Source organism: Meriones unguiculatus, chromosome 6, assembly GCF_030254825.1.
Source record: "Meriones unguiculatus strain TT.TT164.6M chromosome 6, Bangor_MerUng_6.1, whole genome shotgun sequence".
In the NCBI taxonomy this organism is placed as follows: domain Eukaryota; kingdom Metazoa; phylum Chordata; class Mammalia; order Rodentia; family Muridae; genus Meriones; species Meriones unguiculatus.
Genome location: NC_083354.1, coordinates 41,645,657 through 41,653,632, shown reverse-complemented (window position 1 = coordinate 41,653,632; position 7,976 = coordinate 41,645,657). Strand labels below are relative to the sequence as shown.

At 49.7% G+C, this 7,976-nt stretch overlaps 1 pseudogene; it reads left to right on the top strand.

Moving 5' to 3' along the window:
* Window positions 1-5,983: 5,983 nt before the first annotated feature.
* On the top strand, window positions 5,984-6,531 carry LOC110554992 (acyl carrier protein, mitochondrial-like; annotated as a pseudogene).
* The last annotated feature ends 1,445 nt before the right edge of the window (window positions 6,532-7,976 follow it).

The following is a 7,976-nucleotide window of genomic DNA, read 5'->3' as shown; positions in this document are numbered from 1 at the left end:
CTACTATTTCATTTAAGCCTTTTAACCACCTTGTGTGACAAGTACTTTAACCGCCTTCACCTTACAGGGTAGGAAGCCAGGCAAACATAAATAGTTTTCTGTGAGCCACACACAGTAACTCATGCATAGAAGTCCCCACCACTCAGGGCACTGAGGCAGGAGGATCTCTTGAGCGTGGGAGTTTGGATTCAGCCTGGGGCAAAAGAGAGACCTCCATCTCAAAAAAGGAGGGACAAGGCTGAGACTGTCCCTCGTTCTGTCAGCTCAGCTGGCAGGGTGCTTGCCTGGCATGCATGAAGCCCTGGGCTCCATCCCTAGCACAGCATAAACTGGGCCTATGATCCCAGCACTCAGTGGGTAGGGACGGAAAGATCGGAAGTTCAAGGTTATCTTCAGTGCCACAGCTGGCGTGGTTAATTTGCTTTCCATCTGACCACCACAGAAGAAAGGGTTTTGAGACTGAAATGTTCACTGGATGTTTAGTAGGTGGCCGTCTTTGCAGAATGAATGAACGAACAAGTGAATGGCAGGCGGGCATTTGCTTGTTTGCACCCAGCACCCCTATCCTGGGAGACGGCTAGCTTCCCCTGGGAGGCAGCGATGGGGACCTGTGGGCTCACCTCTTTCTGATGATACCCTTCCCCGGACTCCAGAAGGAGGCCTGTGCTGAGCTCTCAGTGGCCCTCGGTTTGGTTTGCCCTCCTCCCGGGTGCTGCTGCTGCAGCTGGCTTCCCTGTGGAAGCAGAGAGAGCTGACCTTCCTCCTTGGCAGCACTTGTGTTCATTTAATGATGCTCCCGAGGCCAGGCCCAGCAGGCGGCTGGGTTTCTGCTGTTAATCACACAGCCTGCTGGGGCCAGTCCACGTGGCTGGCTTTGAGGGTCCGCCAGAGCTCTGGTGGGAACCGCTCACTGCTCTAATTGGGCCTCTCTTGGGAGGCAGCGGGCCCTGGGTCTCCGTTGTCTTTACTCTGGCGACAGTTTCACCCTCTCAAGGAGGACAGCATGCTTCCTGGTGCAGCTGCTTCTGTGGCCAGCCTGGGCAGAAGTTCACTCTTGTTCTTCAGAAACCCTAGGGCAGCCTGGGTCCTTGCCCAAGGCCACGACAAGGTTGCCAGGAGTAACCCTCAGAGAGCCCAGTGACACAGCTCTGCTCCCTGATCGCTGGCAACTAGAATGAGTTCCCACAGGAAAAAGGACTTCCCCTCCGCTCCCTTTGCCACCCAGGCCCCACCAAGCACCAGACACACAACTCTGGCTTCTGGGGCTCACTAAGAGGTATCCGTGTGAAAGCTGTCACACCTCCAAAGTCCATGAAGACCTACCAGCAAGAGGTGACTGTGTCCAACCAGAGCAGACTTGGGTCCCCACCGACAGAGGAAGCAGGTTTCCAGGCACCACCATACCATCCCCTGCCTTGATTTACCTTTTCTGTACCTTTCCCAAAGGAGTGTCAGATGCCATGGGAGCTTCATTCCAGAGGGTCTTCCACTCTCCACGAGCCTCTCAGAGCAAGGATGGGCTGGTCTTGGTGACTTGTGGTTGACATCGTGGTCCCAAAGTCTGTGAGCCTGGCTCAGTTGGACTTCCTCTAGCAGGGATGCCTCATGTCCTCCCACCATAGCCCAATGTGTGTGTGTGTGTGTGTGTGTGTGTGTGTGTGTGATGTGCACATACAAAATCCAGAAGAGGACAGTAGGTGTCCTACTTTTAACACTCTATCTCATTCCTTTGAGACACAGCCTCTCCCTGAACCCAGAACTCACTATTTTGATTAGACTGGCTGGCCAGCAAGTGCCAACAATCCTCTTTTCCCAAGCTCTTGTAGTACTGGGTTGCAGGCTTTTGTGACCATCCTCAACTTTTTTTTTTTTCTTTTTGAGACAGGGTTTCTTTGTATAGCCTTGGCCATCCTGCTGGACTCACTCTGCAGACCAGGCTAGCCTCAAAACCACAGAGATCCGCCTGCTTCTGCCTCCCTGAGTGTGGGGATTAAAAGCATGTGCCACCATGCTCAGCTGGCTTTTTTTTTTTTTTTTTTTTTTTTTTTTTTCTTGAGACAGGGTCCCACTGCATAGCCCTGGCTGGCTTGGAACTTACTCTGGAGATATGTAGATCAGGCTGGCCTTGGAGTGAAAAGGCTCTGACTGCCTCAGCCTCCCAAGTGTTGGGATTGAGGTGTACAGCACCAGTTCCCGCACAGCGCCTGCTTTTCACATGTGCTGGGGATGCAAACGAAGCCCTCCTGCTCGCACAGCAGAAGCTCTTACCATGGAACCCTCTCTCTAGCGCTCCTTCTGCCCTTTCCCCGCCTTTTCATTTATCGCTTTTCTATTAAGCTTCCTGCATCCCCAGGTCAGCGTCTGCTCCCATTTCCGCTGCCTGGGTCCCTGAGATGAATCAGTAAAGCTTCTTTTAATATATTTTTTTTAGTCTCTCCAAGTTCAAACACAAGCAGGCCGACAGCATTTTCTAGCTTTTTAATTAATTAATTTATTTATTAGTTTTTAAAGACAACGTTTCCCTGGGTAGCCCTGACTGTCCTGCGACTCTCTCTTGTAGACCAGGCAGGCTGGCCTCAAACTCAGAGATCTGCCAGCCTCTGCCCTCACCCCCCCCCAGTGCTGGGATTAAAGGCGTGCACCACCAAGGCCTGGCTGCTTCTAACTTTTACATTTATGTTCAGTCTGTATTGACATGTGTGGGTGTGAGAGCAGGTGCTCACCTGACACAGTGGAAGTGTCATGCTTACCCATTGGAGACAGGGTCTGGTCTTTGGCGTTCGCCTCTGCTGTTGCTCAGGGGACAACTGTCCTGGCTCCTACGGGATCCTAGGTGGTCTCCTCACGTACTCGGAGTTCAAAGCCGGTAGCTCTACTCTGGTTTCTGGGCTCAGGGGAGCAGGTGGCCCTCCCCAAGACTTAAAGAAAAAACCCTTCATGATGGCTTGGAAAGCTGCGTGTGTTTTGAGTTGTGTTTTGTTTTTAATTATGTGGGTGTGAGTGGGTGTCCTAGCTTGGTTTCTCTGCTGCCGTGAAAAGACACCAAGACCAAAAGGTATGTGCAGGTTGTAGGGTACAGTCCATCAGTGAGGGTAGTCAAGACGGGACATAAGCCAGGTAGTTCCTGGAGGCAGGAACTGAAGCAGAGACTTTGGAGGAGTGCTGCTTGTTGGCTACCTTCTTATGAATTATTCAGTCTGCTTTTTAATACCATCTAGGGGAAGAAGCACTGCCCTCAGTGAGCTTGGCCCTACCGCACCAATCACTAATCAAAAAAAAAAAAAAAAAGCAGTGAGGCAGAGGCAGGTGGATATCTATGAATTCCAGGCCAGCCTGGTGTAGAGCGGCAGTTCCAGGACAGTCAGGGCTACATGGAAAAACGCTGTCTTGAAAAACCAGAAACTAGGAGAAGAGAGAGAGAGAGAGAGAAAGAAAGAAAGAAAGAAAGAAAGAAAGAAAGAAAGAAAGAAAGAAAGAAAGGAGTGAGGAAGGAAAGAAGGGAGGGAGGGAGGAAGGAAGAGAAAGAAAGAGGGGAAGAAGGAAGGAAAGAAGGAAGGAAGGAAGGAAGGAAGGAAGGAAGGAAGGAAGGAAGGAAAAGAAAACGCCCTACAGATTTGCCTACAGGCCAATCAGATGGATGTGTTTTCTCATGACCCTAGCTTGTGTCAAGTTGAGACAAAACCTAACCAGCGCTCTGAGTATGTGCATATGAGTGCTGGTGCCCACGATGTCCAAGCACCGGATGCCTCTGGAGCTGGGATAGGAGCTGTTGTGAGCTGCTCAACCTGGGCCCTAGGAAATGAACTGGGGTCCTCCGGAAGAACAATGCACCCTCTTAACTGTTTTTTGTTTGGCCTTACTGACTTCCTCAGAGTTCTGCTGCTGCTGAGTGGCCTAGGACCATACCTTCCCTCCCTCCCCACACCAGAGTCCCCTCATTGTTTTGTTTTGTTTTTTCCTACAATGCCAGCCTCATGTTTCACATCTGGATGTAGTGTGTAGCCCCCCTCCTGTGGCTTCCCCTCAGGACCTGCCTTTTTTTGTTTGTTTGTTTGTTTGTTTGTTTAAATAATTAGAGGCAGAGTTTCTCTGTGTAGCCCTGGTTGTCTTGGAACTCGCCCTGTAGACCAGGCTAGCTTCGAACTCACAAGATCTACCTGCCTCCGGAGTGCTGAGATTAAAGGTGTGAGCCACCACTGCCTGGTTTTAGAACCTGTTCTTAAGAAAGCAGGTTTGAGTTTTTTGGGACAAAAGACCTTGGGGTTCTTTTGTGGCAAGTGCGGATTAGGAGAGGACGGGATTGGTGAGCTCTTTGGCCCTGAGGTCCCTTTGTTCCATGAAAAGATTCAGGACCCTTCTTGCCTGAGTCTGAGGGCCTTGCTGGCTTGGCAGCATCTTACAGCTCAGTCCTGAACGTCAGGAAGTTCTAATTGTTCTGTGGGGCATTGAGATCGAAGGCTGGGACTTGACTTGTGAAAACTAAGCATCCTATTTCTAATATGTTAAGATCATCTTCAAGACCCAAATTGTCCTCTACAATTCACAATCACCTTTGAGGTCACGGGGAATGCCACCTGTGACCTGAACCTCTGTGGAGTCTGTCATTTACATCCCCAACCACGCCTCAGAGCCTGGCTGGTTCCCCTGGCGTCACACTCCTCTGTGCCCAGAGTGCTTGCTTGTTAATGCTGCTAAAGGCAGCTAATGATGGTGGGGAGCCCGAGTGCGAACAGCGCTTTGTAAACTGTGAAACTCCTGGGTTGGGCTTTTTTTTTTATTCATTTTTAAAATGTTCTAAGTGTTTTGCCTGTATGCATATATGAGCAGCATGTGCATACCTGGGCTTTGATTCTCTCTTCTGACCTTCTCAGGCATCAGGTATAAAGGTGGCACATAGGCATGTGTACAGGCAAAACACTCACGCGCGTAAGAGAAAAACAAAGAAATCTCTTAAAAAGACGCAGCGTTTGCATGTAACTTTTACGCGTCCTCCCATATACTCAAATTTTTTACATAACTCTTTGAGACAGGGTTTCTCTGTGTAGCCTTGGCCTTCGTGGACTCACTCTGTAGACCAGGCTGACCTCGAACTCACAGAGATGTACCTGCCTCTGTCTCTCTGAGTGCTGGGATTACAGGCGTGTGCCACCATTCCTGTCTTAGCTATTTTTTTTATATTGCATGTGATTGGGGAGGGTCTCACATGCATGTTCATGTCCAAGCATGCATGCATGAGCCACACGCACATGAAGGTAACAGAGGACAACTTGCAGTCCAGAGCTCTTTCCTTCCACCATGCTGGTCCTAGGGACTGAACTCAGGTCGTTGGGCTTGGCAGCAGGCATCTTTACCCACCAAGTCATCTCAGCAGCCCCCCCCCATTTAAATCACCTCAAGATGAGTTATAATACGATACAATATAAATACTATAAATACTTATACAGAGAGAGACAGAGACAGAGAGAATGCGTGACAGAAGAAAATATGACATGTTCAAAAATGTCTTCTCTCGTGTGGGCTTCTATTAAAAAAAAATCACAGAAATTAAGGCATAGCAAGTGTGTATATAAGCTTCCCAAGGAGAACTACCCATTATTTTAAAAAGTGTGTGTGTGTGTGTGTGTTTGTGGACATGTGGGTCCACAGGTACAGGCTCTCCCTACATCGTGCTGGCTGGCCAGGAACTCACAGAGATCCATCTGCGTCCTGAGGTGTCATCTTCAAGGCTGCTGTCCACTTCCTTTGGGACAGACTCTCTCCTTGTCTTGGAGTTCAGGTAGGCCAAGAAGGCTGGCCAGTGAGTCCCTGGGACCTTCCTGTACCCAGCACTGGTGTTCCAGCATGTGTCACAATGCCCAGCACTCCTGAGTTCTAGGGATCAGACTCAGATGCTCGGGCATGCACTCTTCTGCCTGAGCCATCTTTCCAGTGCTTTGAAATGTCTGTTTAAAAGTTTACTCTTGGATTCTGGGTTGGCGTAGCCATGGCGGCCCGTGTCCTTTCCATCTGTGTTTGCTGGCTGCCCGCAGCCTACACACACCAGCCTTGTCTCGGCCACTCAGCACCCATCTCTGCACGGAGGGAACCTGGAGGAGGCCCAGCACTCTGCAGCCCACCTTGGCCCTCTCGCAAGTGCCTGGGTTACACACCTGTGCTGCCAGCACGGTGGTGCAGCCCCATTGACATTAGAGGGAATCGAAGACCCAGTTCTCTCTGTGACAAGACTGACTGGGAAAAGCTCTCAGGAAATTCTCATTTTAGGAAGGACCTGGGCTTAGACAGTTGGGACTGAGTGGAGATTATTATGGCCATGGAAGATGAATTTGGGTTGGAATTCCTGACATAGATGCAGAAAAGTTAATGTGTCCACAAGAAATTGCAGATTATATTCCAGATAAGGAGGATGAGTATGAGCAAAGTATCAGAGCCTTCCTCACTAAGAGAACTCTGGGGACCCATGATGGCATTGTGGCTGACCAAAACGGTTCTGTTGGGTTTGTATTTAAATTGTCTGAGTATTTTGCCCTTTAAAAATAAATCTATTACAAAACTAAAAAAAAAAAAAAAAATTACTCTTGGGTGGGGCGGTGGTGCCTCATGACTTTAATCCCAGCACTTGGGAGGCAGAGGCAGGTGAATGGCAGAGACCAGCCTGGTCTACAAAGTGAGTCCAGTGTAGGCACTGCTACACAGAGAAACCATATCTCAAAAGATAAACAAAATCTACAGATCTCCGTGAGTTTGAGGCCAGCCTGGTCTACAAAGTGAGTCCAGGACAGCCAAGGCTACACAGAGAAACCCTGTCTCAAAAAAACAAACAAAATCTAGCCTTTGGCATGGTGGCACATACCTTCAGTCCCAGCATTCAAGAGGCTATAGCAAGTAGAGTTCTGTGAATTCAAGGCTAGCTTAGTCTACACAGTGAGATTCTGTCCCAAAACAAACAAAAAAACCCCAACATACTCATGAGCTGTTCACAGCATGTAACCCTAACATTCAGGAAAGTGATGTAGGGTGATCATTCAGGACCACTCTGGGTTACATGGTATGTGAATGTCTCAAAAATTGTCTTTGCTTTTCTCCTGATTCCTCAGTAGTCATCTTCCTCATTGTGTTTCCATGGGAACCCAAGGAAGAATCCATGTGTGTTAAACGGTAAATGAATAAATTAGCCAGGTGTGGTGATGCACGCCTTTAGTCCCAGAACTCAGTGGTTGAGAGCCCTGGTTGTTCTTCCAAAGGACTGGGGTTCGGTTCCCGGAACCCACACTGCTACTCACAACCATCTGTGACTCCTCTCCTAGGGAACCCAACACTCTCTTCTGGTTTCCACAGGCACGGTAATGCACACAGTGCACATATGTATGCGCAGGCAAAACAAACAGAAATGGATACGCCACGGTGTGACATGACACAGCGGTGTTTCATGACACAGCGGTGTTTCGCGGTTACACTAAGTCCAATCTGATCCTCACGACTGTGCAACGAACGCTCTTAATGAGCCGTCTCTCTAGCTCTAGCCCCAGGAATACAGTAGAGATACAAGCCCCCGTGGACGCTCTGCCTGAGCACTGGGGACCATGTTGGTGAGGAAGTCTAGGACACCGAGAGGCGAGCAGGGGAGCAAGACAGGTGAGCTGGTCAGAGGAACCTGTGCCAAGGGATGATCCACTGTGCGAAAGGATGCTGGAGCAGAAGTAACGTGGTGAAGATAGAGACCTGACCATAGCGTGGAGCTCACTGGTTGCTTTGGCCCAAGAGGGCCTGGGGAGGAGGAAGGGACCGAAGTATGGTTAGAGTGGGCTCACAAAGTCATCAGAAGAGAAGCAGTCCCACAACCTGTGAGCATCCCTTTGCTCAGATGTGTTTCCCCACGGTGCTGTCCAGTGCCTGTGTCACTGGAGCCGTGCCCTGGCTCCCTGGTACCCAAGTGGCTCTGTTCCTGATAGTCACTTTATTTGGGGTCGGCTTGGGGA